Source organism: Rhinatrema bivittatum, chromosome 5, assembly GCF_901001135.1.
Source record: "Rhinatrema bivittatum chromosome 5, aRhiBiv1.1, whole genome shotgun sequence".
Taxonomy (NCBI): Eukaryota; Metazoa; Chordata; class Amphibia; order Gymnophiona; family Rhinatrematidae; genus Rhinatrema; species Rhinatrema bivittatum.
This window is the reverse complement of record NC_042619.1, coordinates 268,197,075-268,212,336: the sequence shown is the minus strand read 5'-3', so window position 1 is coordinate 268,212,336 and position 15,262 is coordinate 268,197,075. Positions and strand designations below refer to the sequence as shown.

General features: G+C 54.4%; 1 long non-coding RNA gene across 1 annotated transcript; it reads left to right on the top strand.

Annotated features, from left to right (window-relative positions):
• The first annotated feature begins 6,232 nt into the window (after nucleotides 1-6,232).
• LOC115092734 lies at nucleotides 6,233-10,049 on the top strand. The gene is made up of 3 exons (XR_003857065.1): nucleotides 6,233-6,378; nucleotides 9,387-9,595; nucleotides 9,813-10,049. It is a non-coding gene; the product is annotated as an uncharacterized LOC115092734 (long non-coding RNA).
• Nucleotides 10,050-15,262: the final 5,213 nt, after the last annotated feature.

Below are 15,262 nucleotides of genomic sequence, written 5' to 3'. Positions count from 1 at the left end.
TTCCGTCAGCACGGAAGCCAGCTGCAGGGAGAGCGCCTTGGCCAGAATTTTATAATCCGTGCAGAGCAGGGAGACGGGATGCCAGTTCTTGAGGCAGCGAGGGTCGCCCGCCTTAGGCAGGAGGGTGAGCACCGCGCGCCTGCAAGAAAGGGGCAGGAATCCCGTCTCGAGGGCTTCGTTTAGGACCTGCAGGAGATCGGGCCCTAAGATGTCAAAAAAGAAAGAGACGAACTCGGCGGTGAACCCGTCGATGCCTGGGGACTTCCCTCTTGGCAACCGGCCCAGAGCCTCGACGAGGTCTCCCAGGCCCAAGGGTAGGTCAAGCCAGGCTCGGCTGACCTTGCTCACCGCCGGCAGCCCCTCCCATAGGGTTTGACAAGCATTCGGATCGATCGGGTCCAGGGAAAAAAGAGCCGCGTAGAAATCGCGGACCTCCGCCCTGATCTTACTCGGTTCGTCAAAGGGGGTCCCGTTGGCAGCCAGCAGGCACGCTATCTGCTTCCGGTTACCCCTCCGCCTCTCCAGCCCGTAGAAGAAGGGTGTGCCGCGGTCCATCTGCCGCAGGATCTGGACTCGTGACCTCACGTAGGCCCCGTGTCCTCGCCGCTCTTCGAGGTGGCGTAGGGTCAACTTCTTCTCCTCGTACTCGAGGAGCACAGCCAGTTCGCCTCCTGGTCCCCGAGCGTCGCCGAGGCGCCCTTCCAGCTCCATCACCTCCCCCGAGAGGCGACGGATGGCAAGGTGCTCTTCGGCATTCACGCCCCTGGCGCGTTCTTGACAAAGAACCCAGAGACGGACCTTTCCCACGTCCCACCACTGAGCGAGAGAAGCAAAGTCCGCCTCCTGGCGGCGCCAGTCCACCCAGAACTCCCGCACCGCTGCCACCAACTCATCGTCCTGAAGGAGCGAGTTGTTGAAGTGCCAGTGGGTCGACCTGGGGTGCGCGAGGCTGAGCACGACCCTCAGGACCACCATGTGGTGATCCGAGAGGGCGGCCGGCTCCACCGTGCACTCCGTGGCCCTGTGCATCAGCCAACGGGACAGATACCACCGGTCGATGCGGGAGCGACACACACCCTTACGAAGGTGAAGCCGGAGCAGACGTCCAGGTGCTGCTCACGCCAGACATCCGCCAAACCGCCGCGCAGGACGGCTTCCCAAAGGGCCACCTGCACACTGGAGAACTCGCGTACACCCCCCCCCGATCGAGCGGGCCAAGGGTGACGTCGGGGTCCAGCGAGTCCAAGAGGTCGGACAACTGACGAAAGAATACCATTTGTTCGGCCGAGCCGCAAGGGGCGTACACGTTGACGCAATTCACCATGCAGCTTCCCTCTAAGCGTAGCCTCACGTGTAGTGTCCTGCCCGGCACGACAGCCTCGACGCTCAGCACCTCCGCCTGCGAGACTCGCGAAATCAAGACGGCCACCCCGCCAGCCACTCCCGAGTCATGACTGAAGGCCATCTCGCCGTCCCACTTCAGTCGCCAGGACGCTTCGGCGGCCAGAGTGGTATAGGTCTCCTGTAAAAAGGTCACCGAGTACCCGCCGCGCTTGAGGGCGGAAAGTACCCAGTGCCTGCGGAATCCGGTCTGGCAGCCGTTGGTGTAAAAGGTGCAGAACGTGAAAGCCATTCTCTGTCAAGAGGGGGTTTCGGGTATCACGCGCACGACCGGCCCCGTCACAGAGCCGGCCGAAGCGCGCACGGGCGGTCGTGACCGTTGAAGATCTCTCCTTGCCGGGGCGGGGGACGGCTGAGGAGCGGTACAGCCGCCCGCTCCACGTCCCCCTCCCCGACTGAGCCGAGAGCGCAGACCTACCTCGGAAGGGGTCAGAGCTGTCTGCGGGGTTGAGCGGTGGTCGAGAGGCCGGTGCGTCCCATGTCGACGCGCGGCCTTCTTTCCTCGGCCGCTCGCCCACTCATACTCGCCCCCTACTCCTCGCATCGTCAGGTCCCCCAGGTCCCGGCCCCGGAGGAGACCGGGACCTGTTCCCGCGAACTTCGGAACGAGCACTCCGGGAACGAGAGTTCTTCCGGCGGTTCCTCCGGGAGGACGACGAACGACCGCGCTCACTCTCCCTCCCCCCGGGAGGGTGCCGGGCCACCCGGGGCAGGGAAAGAGGGATAGGGAGGGCGAACTAAAGAAAGGAGGGAAGGGATGGGAGAGAGGAGGGGAGCGAGAGGAGTAGGGGTGGGAGGAAGGGGGGTCCGGGGAATCGGAAGGGAACTCGACGGAGCGGGCCCGAGGGCGACCCGCTCCGAAGGGGCAGAAGGGGACGGAGGCGGAAGGGAGAGGACCTCCCTCTCCTCCAGATCAGAGAGAGAGGGGGAGAGGAAGGGGAGGGAGGAAGGGGGTGGAGAAGGCCAGACAGTAGCTCCATCAGGGGCAGGCCGGAGGGCCCCGTGCTCGGTCGGGACCCCGCCGAGACGGGGCCCCTTCCGGAGGCGGAATCTCAACCGGCCCCACCACCTGCGGAGCCGGGGCAGGAAGGATAGTAGGAGGGGGTTCAGGGGGCAACACCTCCACGGTCCGAGGTTCCTCCGCCTCGCCCACCGAGCCGGCCCCCCCCATCAGGACGGGAGGGGGGACCACGATGGAGACGGCAGGCTCGGTGGGGGTCGGCGGAGGGGGCTCCCCAGCCGGGGACGGCGGCGGCGGGGGCTCACCTGCCTCCTGATGGCCAGGAGGGGGCGGTGGCGGTGGGGGTTCTTGTACTAGGGACGGGAGAGGACGGGCCTCAGGGGAGGTAGACGAAATACCTCCCACGGGGGAGGGCGGGGATAATGCTATCTGTCCCTCACCCTCGGATCCCTCCTGGAGCCCGCCCGACGGGTCCCCGGTGTTTTCCCCGCCATCTGGGGAGACCCCGCTTTCCAGGGCCTCGGGGCTAATCCCCGGGGCCGGCTCTAGCTCCCCGCCCGGAAGACCAGACCGAGGCTCCGAGGGCCCGTCCCCCTCGCCCACAGCCTCCACGGCGATGACAACTGCTTCGTCGACTGGCATTGGACTTGGGAGAGAAGGAGGGGGTGCCTCGGGCACCTCGCGAGCAGGGCGGGGTTCCTCTAAGCTAGCTGTCGGGGGTGTAAGGGAGAGGGCCGGCTTCGCTCCCGGGTCGGGCCCCTCCTCATCCGAGGAGGGGGCGGCCCGAGGATCATCGCCCGGAGCCTCTCCCCGCGTGAGCTTCCTCCGCTTCTTAGTCAATAGAGCGGAGGTGCTGGTGCGCTCCGATTGGTAAGCGGGCAGAGGAGGCGACGGCGACGCCTCCATCTCCTCCAGCGCGCTCACGCAGTCCTCGCTGACCATGGGAAGAGACTAGGCCGCCTCATCGTCCTCGCAGTCGCCCACCTCCATGAAACAGGTGGGAGATGGGGGAGGCGCGGAGTCGGAGGCGGGGATCGGCCCTAAGTCCCTGTCTACGGGGCCCGTCCCCTTCGCCTCGTCCTCTCCCTGCTCTAGTATGATGCTGGGGGCCTTGGAGCTCCCCTCGACAGGGGGCTCTGGGATAACAGCAGCGGTGGGCCGTGGCCCAGGGGCGACCGCGGAAGGGGCCGGGGGATCGGCGACCCCTTGCTGGCCACTAGATGGAATCGTTAGACCCCTTCCTGCAGGGGCAGCCGCCCACTCGGCCCTGGCGCTGGCCCTCTCCCTCTTGTGCCGCTGCCTGGAGGACAGCGGCGCAGTCACGGGGAGAAGGGCCTTGGGGTCGGGCCCGTCAGGTCGCGGCTGGTCCACGATGGGGAGAGTGGCGGCAGCGGCCGCCGGCTGAGGGGGTGCGCCGATGGTGATGGTGGATCCCGTGGTGGCGGTGGAGCCCTGTTGGTCCTGGGTGGGGGCAGACGCGGGCGTCGTGGTCCCACGCCGGGCGAACGCCCTCGAGGGAGCCGCGGCTTCGGCCCTAAGAGGGGTGGCAGCACCAGGGGGTGCGTCGGTGGCGGAGGTTCGCACCGCCGCCCTGAAAGCTGGGAGAGGTGGCCGGGGCACTCCTGTAGAGAATGCCCCAGCCCGCAGCAATGCTGGCACAGAGATCCCTCCGCCGACCAATAGATTTTAAAGGGCACTCCCTGGAAGGTGACGTAACGCCACCCCTCGGTCTGCATCCCCTTCGCCGGCAGATGTATCCACACCTGCCGACGGTAGGAGGACACGTGCCGCAGCTCCCGCTCCCGGTGGCCCGCTGGGATGGCCGTGATGGGGGTGGTGAAGGCCATCCCAGCGGGCCACCGGGAAATGGAGCCGGAGGAGGGCGTCCGGGATATGAGACGGGACGTTGGAGAAGACCATCCGCGTCCCTTGCCCCACGATGGGCTCCACCGCGTGGTACACCCCCTCAACGACCAGCCCCTCTACCACGGCTTTGTGCACCAAGGCGAGGGACTGGACGAACAGCACGACCTTCCCGTGCATTCTTCCCGCCGCCACGACCTCCATGGACCCGACCAGCTTGGCCAGGACGGCCAAAAAGCGGAGGGGGTTGGAGGTGGCCAGCAATTGGCAGCACAGGCCGTGCCACAGGGTGAGGCCGGAGGAGCCCGCCGCCGAGGAATAAAGATCCATCGGCGTGGCGGGCCGCCCTCTGGCTCTCGATCCCTTTGCCGCAGCGGCGGCGTAGCTCACCTGCGCCGCTACGGGATGGGGAGGGGGGGTGGCGGGTGGAGGCGTCGCGGGGCCCCCAGAGGTCGTCAAGGTCGCGGCACTGGCCGCGGCGGAGGGACCGCCGATGTTAATGGCCGCGGTAGTGGGGGGAAGGGGAAGAGGTGCCATGAGAGGGGAGGCTGATGCAGCGGGCGAGGCGGACGCGACGGCGGCAGCGGCCTTAGCCCGCCGCGAGGTGACGCTCGCCACCCTCTGCGGCAGGGGAGGAGGAGGAGGAGGAGGAAGAGCGGGCCCGGCCCGTGGGGAGAATGGGTCGCCCCTCGCCCAAGAGAGGAGGGGGCGATGATGGTCCCGTCCTCTGCCACGAGCTCGCTAATTGAGGTGAAGTGGAAGGGGGTAGGCATGGCCGCCGGGGAGCCGCCGGAAGAGGGGAGGGGCGAAGCGATATGCTTGGCCTTCCTCGCCCTCTTGCCGGCGGGTTTCACGCCTGCGGCTGACGCCCGAGGGGGGTTGGGAGGGGGAGGGGCATCAACCTCCTAAGAGGGACGGGGCAGGGGGAGGGAGCCGGCGACCACGGGGGCAGGAGGGCCTTCCCCCTCCGCCCGGGGAGGTGACAGCGGGGCAAGGACTCACGCCGCCACCCCCAGGAGACGAGAAGAGGCGGCAGTGATGACCTGCGGGGCGGTCTCTTTTGCGGCCATCGCCTGAGGGGGGACGGGAAGGGGCGGACGGCCGCGGGGGCAGGAGGGTTCCCCACTTCCGCCCGGGAAGGCGAAAATGGGGCCAGCACACTCGCCGCCACCCCCAAGAGACGAGAGGGGGGTGCAGGGATGGCGAGCTGAGGCGCACCCTCCTGCGTTGCCGCCGCCTGAGAGGGGTTGGGGGGGGAGGAACATCAACCCCCGAGGAGGGGTGGGGCGAGGGGAGGGAGAGGGCAGTCGCGGGAGCAGGAGGGTTCCCCACTTCCGCCTGGGAGGGCGAGAAAGGAGCGAGCACATTCTCTGCCACTCCCAGGAGGCGAGAGGGGGCAGCGGAAGCAGGAGGGGCATTCTGTGGTGCAGCGGAGGCCATAATGGAGACAAGAGGGAATAACAAAACCAAAAAGGAAAAAGACAAAGGTAGGTAACCAAAAAAAAAAAAAGACACCAAACAACAAGGGAAAAAAAAAGGGGGGGGGGGGGGGGGGTGGAACCAGATCCTGACCAGAGGATAGGAAAGGGGAGGGGGACAAAAAACAAAAACTAGCCCTAAGGACCCTAAAACCTTGGGCCCTGGGGGGGGGGGGGGTTGGAAGAAAAGAAAAGGGAGTTAAGGCAACTGGAGCCAAAAATAAAAGGGGGAAAAAAAAGGAAAAAACTAAAAGAAAAACTAAAAGGCCTTAGGGGGGCTTAAACTCAGGCCTAAGAGGGAGGAAGCAGTAGCTTCTTAGGGAGGAAGGGGGGGGGGGGGGGTCAGCACAAAAATGAAACCTAGCTGACAAAGGGGTGGGGGGAACCAAACTAAAAAAAAAAAAGGTGAGGAGCTGGCAGGTGAGGAGGGTGGGGCAGGTAGCTGCAGGCAGTTGATTGCTATTAAGCAATCAAGCAAGCTGCCTGCAGCAAGGGAAGAACACGAGGAAGTCAAAGAAACAAATAACCAAACAAGCAACTTAAAGAACCCCCCCCCCCCCCCCAAAAAAAAGAAAGCAATAGGTCAACAAGGACAGCCAAAAACAGAAGGGGAGAAGACAAAAAGCAACAGAACAACAAAAAACTAAAAGTAGGGAAGACAACACACAAGGCCAAGTAAGTTAACAAAACAAAAAATAATAGAATTAAAGGAAAGGGAAAGGGAGAGGGAGAGGGGGAGGGAAGGAGCCTCGGGGGAAAGGCTCCAACCACCTCTTCCCTCCTGGCCTGGGATGGCAAGCTCTCCTGCAGGGCCTGCAAGCCACTGTGGTGCTGGCCACAGGGGGGCAGGTGGAGGGACCTCCCATTGACAGGGGAGCAGCACCTGGGGAAAGAAAAAAAACAAGAAAAAGGGAGGGGGAAGGTGAGTAAGAAACTAAACAGGGAGGGGAAGGATGAACTAACCTAAAAGACAAGAAGACAAAAGGAGAGGGGAAGTGCTGCAGCACTTGTGTGTGTGTGTGTGTGTGTGGAGGGGAGGGAAGGCAGATGCTGCCCCTAGGTGAGGTGTCTTCTTAATGGCCCTGCAGGCCTGATAATGGCTTTCCCAGAGAAGGGCTGGTGGAGGTCCTGCAGGAATGAAAGTCTGCCTGGCAAGATGGTTAGAAGCCTAGGCAGACAGGCAGGAAACAGCAGTAGGAGCAGTCCAGGAGGAGGTATTCCACACTCTTGGGGAATACCTCCCCAAGAGTGGGGAATACCTCCCCAAGAGTGTGCCTCCCCAAGAGGCTTGCTTTGTTGTCGGGGCCTGCTTGAGGCCTGCTTCAGTCTTCGCCTGGACTTCCTGGTTTGGGCCCCACCCTTCTCCCTAGGGGTCGGCCCGCAGCTCTTCTCTCCAGTTATAGGGCCAGCCTGGTGTGGCCCATCTGAACTCCTCCCAGGGAGTTGCTTGTTTCCTGTCCTATAAAAGGACTTTCTCTTCATTCAGGCCTTGCTTTGGCAAGGGGCTAGTCTACCTAGGTTATGTCTTCTTTGGGCTTCTGGTGTGGTCCTGGTGTGTCCGGTCCAGATGTCACAATGTGGGACCCATGCCTCCGAGAGTCTCCTCCTGTGTTTTGAGTCTTCAGATTCCTTGTTGCCTTGCCTAGTTCAGACTCTGGAGGATCCGAGGGGTTTCCCCTACCCTGTGCTAAGTGACTTTCTGAGCTTCTTCCGCTCTTCTTGTGGTCCGTGACCAGCCCATTTGGTTTGCCCGTTTATGGTGGGCTGTGAGGGGCGCCTGAGGGTCCAGCTCATCCCTCTTGTTCCTGTCTTTGTCCTGAACTCCACTGTGCCTTGCTCCAAGTTCCAAGACTTTGCTTTGACTGCTTCAGTCCTGAGCCTTCCTGACCGCTGTCCAGCCTGCTGCCTCTGCTGCTCCCTGTGGCAGGTCCGAAAGGGCTGGAACCGTCGGAGGACTGTTCAGTGACCACCATAATGTTGTGGTCACCTGGGGCGTGTAGGTTGGCGGAGTGGCCAAGACTTGGCCCATCTTTACCACCGCAAGGGCACACCTCACTTCTCTTCCACCTAGAGAGCCCTGGTATGCCAAGCCTTGAGTGCTTGCTCAAGACTGATGCTAGCCATAACAGTTGTAGAGGACACAGGAGCAGAGCAAGAAAATAAAACCATTGCAGCAGAAGATGGAAGGCATGTGAGAGGAAGACATGTGAGAGGAATCTATAATGTTATTTAGCGAGCCCATGGGTTACTCGCAAAAGGACAAAGAGAATGTGCAGCTAAATTTAACATTTATTGAGTAATCTCTCAACTCAAGGGGTAGAGGGTCCCCTGTGGTTGAGACCTCTGCTGCCAATCAGGAGGGGTCTGCATGTGAACCTCCAGGGACATCCATGGATGCCTTTGCTGAGAACCTGGCGGCTGAACTTATTGCTAGGCTGGAACAAATTCAGGCCAATATGACATCAGGATGGAGGGCTATCCAGAATGAACTTCAGCCCTTGAGCAAACAAGTAAAAAAAATTGTGAAGGCAGGCTAGACATTCAACACAGAAACTGTGTGATGCAATCAGGGAGTTTAATGCAACTTTACAAGCTCCGCAAAACTCTGCATGTGAACGATCAGCCACCCAAAGTACTTCATCTCGTAGAGGCAAAGCTAGAGGTGGGGTTCAGGATAGCACAAAGTAAGAAAAGAGTGCATGGTATAAAATCAAAGGCAGTTCCATAAAGAATGTTAATTTCTTTGCTCATCCATACTGTACACTGAAATGGGCAAACAGCTTCTGCACTTCCTTCTGGTGCTGATGGATTTCATGCCTGCAATAATCATCTCTTTGCTGACAGCTCTCCTTCCATGCCTCTGCCTTTCTGTGGCCTGTCTTTGCTCATCACTGCTGTACATGGTCTTGGACACTGAGCTAATGCACATCCAGCCGGTGCAAATGCTTCTCTCACATGCAATCTCATCTCCTCTCACATGCCTCCATCCTTCTAAATCCTTGTATACTTGGGCATCTCTCCTACATGGCTCGTCTCTTCTAAACATAGAAACATATAGAAATGACGGCAGAAGAAGACCAAATGGCCCATCCAGTCTGCCCAGCAAGCTTCCCTCATTTCTTCTCCCATACTTATCTGTTTCTCTTAGCTCTTGGTTCTAATTCCCTTCCACCCCCGCCATTAATGTAGAGAGCGGTGATGGAGCTGCATCCAAGTGAAATATCTAGCTTGATTAGTTAGAGGTAGTAGGGGTAGTAACCGCCGCAATAAGCAAGCTACACCCATGCTTATTTGTTTTTACCCAGATTATGTTATACAGCCCTTATTGGTTGTTTATCTTCTCCCGTGCCGTTGAAGCAGGGAGCTATGCTGGATATGCGTGAGGTATCAGTTTTTTTCTTCTCCCCTGCCGTTGAAGCAGAGAGCTATGCTGGATATGCATCGAAAGTGAAGTATCAGGCACATTTGGTTTGGGGTAGTAACCGCCGTAACAAGCCAGCTACTCCCCGCTTTGTGAGTGTGAATCCTTTTTTCTTCTCCCCTGCCGTTGAAGTTATGCTGGATATGCGTGAAGTAGCGCCGCTTTAAAAATTACAGTGGGTTCCTAGAGCTGAAAATGTATTGTGCAGAAGGTTTTGAGTAATATTTTTTCTCTTTTTTTTTTTTTTATTTTTATAATGTAGGTTATAATAAACCTCATCGCTTGTTCATGCTGTACATGGAAAGGGGCACACAGCTTCTGCACTTCCTTCTGGTGGTGACAGATCTCACGTCTGCAAGCATCATCTCTTTGCTGACAGCTCTCCCTCTATGCCCCTGCTTTTTTCTGGCCTGTCTTCGCTCATCAGTGCTGTACACGGTTTTGGATCCTGAGCTACTGCACATCCAGCGGGTACAAATGCTTCTCACACTCAAATGCCTGGTCTGTCTTCCTTCATCACTGCCGCCTGTGGTTAGTAGTAACATAACCTCCCCTCCAACCCCTCCCTTTTCTGTTGGTGATCACTCTCCCATCCACTCCTTTATTTGACTCCCTCACTTTCCCTCCTTTCTCTTCTCTTGTGCAAGACTTTTTCAGGACAATTCTTAAATGTTTCCATTTTTTTCAGGTGGATGTCATTGTTGCTGCTCATCGCTTTTTAATGTGAAGATGGCAATTTTGGCTCCTTCACTTTCTTCTGGTGCCAAGGCTTCTGATTATTGCAAGCCTCGTCTATTCGCAGAGACCTCGCCATCCACATAAGAACATGCCATACTGGGTCAGACCAAGGGTCCATCAAGCCCAGCATCCTGTTTCCAACAGAGGCCAAAACCAGGCCACAAGAACCTGGCAAGTACCCAAACACTAAGAAGATCCCATGCTACTTGACCATCGTCATTTTATTTTAATGTTAAATAAAACATTTGCACAGAAAACACCTTGTTTTATTTATTAAAGGTTATGTCCATCAATTTTTATTCACGTAAGGTAATCCCTCTCCCAAACCACCTTCCCCCCCCCCCCCAGTCCCCCTTCCTCCTCCTCTCCCATGCAATACTTATCCTCCCATCTTCTCTCTCACAAACCTCCTTCCTCCCTACACTCTCCCCTACTTCCTCATTACCCACCTCTCTTTTTTTTTTATCACAATTGGCCCATTTGTCATAAGAGTTTATGTTCATCACAGCACTCCCCCTTCCCAAACTGTTTAATATTTTAAAGCTTTTAAAACTAATTCACCTTCTCTCTCTGCTACCCAATATTTCTTTTAATAGCTGAAGTCTAAGAAAATAAAGGATATACTCACCATTTCTATTAAAATATAATTTTATAAAAAAATGTTAAACTATGTACAATATAAAAAAAAAAAAAAGGGAAGGGGTGGGTTCATCTAAGGAGAAAAACTATTCACATTTAAAAAAAAATGGCCGGGACCGTAGGGAGGGCAGGGGCAACAGATTTAGGGGTTTTGCTGAGGCTGAAACATACCGATGTGCCTAACTAAGGCCAGAAGAAGTCTGGTGTGATTCTGCTGGACCTCAACGAGGTGCATGGAAGCCTCAGCAAAAACCCCAAGGTCTGCCCGATTCGCCATCATCTCCTCCCCCAGCCTCTGGATGGCTCGAGCAAATTGCCACTGAGAAACTGGCTCATTGCCAGCAGCGGTTTCTACAGGCGATGAGCCGGCTTCTCCAGCCGAGCTGCCAGACGTTGAGATGCCTGGTGAGAAGGGCCTCCCTCGGGCAGCAAAAGCTGCCCAGTCTGTGTCCCTGCCTCCCTACTGCCCCAGTAAAGAGGGGGAGGAGACCCTACAGGATGGGGGTGAGGGCGCTGTGGATGTGGTGGAGGAGGAATCTCCTGCTTCTCCCCAGGAGTGGATGCAGCTGCCTGGGGGGGCCTCTATTTCTTCTTCCTCCTCCTCATCCAGCAACGAGATGTCACCTGTCAAGAGAATAAAAAATATTATGTCAAGTAATTTGCACTCATTTTTTAAGGGCAAGGGTTTACCAGTTGAGATGTAGAGAAAGGGAAAAGCCATTAGGTCCAAGGAACCTAACCCATAGTCAGTACATTCAAGGTTTAGATGTAGGCTCTTGAGATTATTTATTTATATATATATATATATATATATACGTTCAATATGGCATGCAAAAAGTAACATTTGAATAAACATAATGTAGGTTTTATAAGTTAAAGCAGATTTTATGTGAGTTTTTTAACAATGGGCCAATCTGTGAATTCCACTGCAAACAGAACCAATACAGACAACTTATGGCCTACATGGCCAGAGGTAAAACCTCTGAGCGTGCATCCGCTCCATCCCTCTTCTCTTCCTTAGGCGCAACCATCTCACCTTCTTGAGGTCCTCAACCTACAAAAGGAAAATGCACAAACATAAATGTAACACCGCTTTATGCATGAATAAAATAATACAAGTATCTGTGATATTTTACATAAAGTTCACAACTGACACTAATGCCCCACAACATTCCAACTCACACTCCATGCAGTATAATCCAAATACTGGCCCCTAGAGCCTCACTCAAGATAGTAAGTACCCACCCCACCCCATGCACATTACACATCTTACCCCAGACATTAAGTACCCAGTCCAAGCCCCAGTAACCCGTAACTCATGCACTACTTACCCCACGTGGGTGGGAGGCTTCTCTATTAAATTTCACCTGCAGCTCCTCCTATGCTCGAGCCATTCGGCACAGGTTCTACCTCTCACCAGCGCGCTGATAGAGTTTGTCCTCATTAGTCACCACCAGGGACACCAAAAGGGCGACGTCCCTGGTGGTAAAATTAGACTGGCGCGCAGGTGGAGACATTGTGGCAATAGGCGACACACCCAAAAAAACAGGAAGTTCCGCCCTCGCGGATGTTAGTATTAGCACGCACGTGCGCATTCGTAAGCGCTCAACTAGGTGCCTTTCAGGGTGCATGGGTGCCGATATAGTTGCACAGCTAGGTGCATTTCTAGGTGCCCAAGCACCGTGAAAGGCACCTAGCCGAGCGCCTATCTCAGTGCCCAAGCAGCCAGCTTCGCTGTGCGCTCAGCCGGTCAAGATTCAGAAAACTAGGGCAACCATAAAGGATCCGAGCTAAGCAGAAATCTGCAACTTATCCTCCCCATCCCCCACTACTAACACCCTGCCAAGTGTTAGTTCCACCCACACCTGTCCAACCACTCTTTCCCATCCTCCTACACCCCTCTCCTAAGTTCTTCAACCCCACTGCTCTCACTCCTTCCCCTCCCGTCCTCTCACAATCATGGGTTTCTAAAACACCATATCCTCCACTCCCCCACTGCTAAGTCCACTTTCAGTTATTGCATCCACTAATCCATTTCCCACCACCCCTTTCCCATCCTACCTGTCCCCTCTCAAAAGTCCAACTCCACTAATCTCTCTCCCCTTCCACTCTTCCACGCTCTCAGTAGCAATTCCCCTTTCCACTACTACCTCCACTAACCCCTCTCCCATCCCCCTTCTTATTTCCAACCCCCTTTTCCATCATCCCTCCCCCTCCCAAAACATTGTGAAAATCTCCAGGTCCCAGTATCATAGTATTGGTGTGCATGAGCCCAGAGACTACCACCCCAGTAAGAAGGGAAATTAAGTGCAACATGGTTGCTCAGCTTGGCAGAGATGTGCTTTATATGGGTTGCCAGCCAGGTTCTGTAAAGCAGTGGACCCTGGACACTAGGATTTCAAACCCAAAGACCATCCATATCAAGGACAGGATCCAACATAGATAGAGAGCATTTAAAAATAAGTGTAATATGAAGAAATAAACTTTTATTAACAGTAGTAACAAGTATGCACAAAGACAAAAAAATGGCTGTAGAAGAGGTACACATTAATACACAGTCCTTATTGTCGGTTTCCAGAAATATCTTGTATGACTCGCCTCCTGACTTCATTTCCCCTGCCTGTGTTCTCTCTGGGATCTGCTAAGGTCAAATCCAGTTCTCCCTCTAGGTCAGGATTAATGTCCTGTGGAAGACCATGCTGCAGAGCAAGGGTGTAAAGCATGCAGCATGCCACTACAATGTCCGCTATCTTCTCAGGAGAGTACTGTGTGCTCCTCCTGAGTGATCCAGGCAGCGGAAACGACTTTTTAGGAGACCAAATGTTCTTTCGATTACACTCCATTTCTTGGCATGTGCCTCTTGATACCTCAATTCTGCAGCTGTCCTTGGAACAGCAAGTGGTGTTAGCAGCCATGATTTACAGGCGTAACCAGCATCACCTGTGGAAAAAAAAATATTTTTTCATTATTTTAACTAGTTTCCTTTAAGCTGACATCTGTAACATTTTTTAAATTACAAATGCGACTCCTATGTACAATAGAAAAAAAATACTATTATGTCTTTAGAACTTGCGCAACATATTAATAGACATAATGACAGCCTTGTACAAGTTAGCATGTACAATGCTACAATTACTTATCTGATTCATATGTTAGCAAAATTTGACTAATTATTTACTATTTGTTCTCTAACTCACTAACCTCCATATCCTTTAAAGTCAATACAATACAATAAAAAATCTGTTACATGATATATTAGACTAATTTCCTGGCTGTTTACCTTCTACAATCAAAACCATGGTGGTACCAATGAGGGCAACCACTTCAAATCCAATTGGAAAACAAACCATTACAAAACTATTGACCTCTCCCCCTCATCTAACCCCATCCACATAGATTAATTGCGAACTTTCCAAAATGCAGCTACTGAAAAAGATTGTACATAATAAATGCCTTTTTACCCCAAAATAACAAAGTTTTTTATAAAAGGTTTTACTAATTTATGAAAAATGTAGGATCACAGATTAGTAAGCATTTAGGGACCAATGTACACCAAAGCACTTACTACTATGTCTTAGATTACCACATCACACGTACTTCTTATATTATGTTTGTGCACATATACCCCACAAAGCTGATTAAAAAGTATAAGTACACCGGGGGGGGGGGGGGGGGGGGGGCGCTCTCGCCACAGAGCAAGATGGTCGCATGACTTTGAGCTCCCGCCCACCCCGAGCCTTCTAACAGCATTTTTGCAGTTTTAAACCTGACGAACCTGATTTAATCTAGCAGCGATCACTGATCGCAACACCGAAGATGGCACAGAAAAAAAAGGGGCCAGATTTGAAGCAATTTGCCTATATAAATGATGCTGACGCCACCGGCGGGCCTAGTGGAAATCTTGAAGCCCCGGACTTGAGCAGACGCCATCTTGCTGAAGAGCAGGAGCAGGGGGCGCTCGGTGACACGACCTCCGATCTTCCTACACGGGAGGAATTCAGACGCTGGTTTGGGGATCTACGTCGTGAAATTAAAGAACACAAACAGGATTTGCTCCATGCAATGGATGAAATTCGGGAGGAGATGGCAGAGATCGGGAGGAGAATGGATGAATGCGATGTGAGACTGGAGGAGCATGCTATCAGGCTCCAAACGTTACAAAAAACCTCAGTCCAAACACATGCTGATTACACAGCTCTTACTGCAAAATTAGAGGATCTTGATAATCGTGGGAGACGCCATAATTTGTGTTTTAGAGGCATCCCAGAAGATTAGAAATATGCTGATTGTGGGGCTACTATTCAAAGATTCTGCTCCTTTTTACAACTACAAGATGGCGCCGGGTCTGCTGACACTCCAGCGGCCAATATTGAACTAGACCGAGCTCATCGCTCTCTGGGCCCAAAATTACCCGGTAAGCCTAGAGACATTATAGTATGCTTTACTAAATACACAACTAAAGACAGTATATATCAAATTGCCAGAAAACGCACCTCATGGGCGTGGGAGAATAATAACATTCAGATATATGCTGATTTATCTCCAATGACTCTCAAAAAACGGATGGAGTTCAAGGAGGTCACTGCGGTGCTGCGCAAAGAAGGTCTCCGTTATCGCTGGTTATTCCCTTTTGGAATCGCGATTACCATAGATGGCGCAACGACAAAAACTGAGACCGTGGATGGAGCAGTAGCACTCCTGAAAGCAGCAGGACATCAAGTGCAGCATGCCGTCACAGCAAAGAAGACATCCACCTCCCTG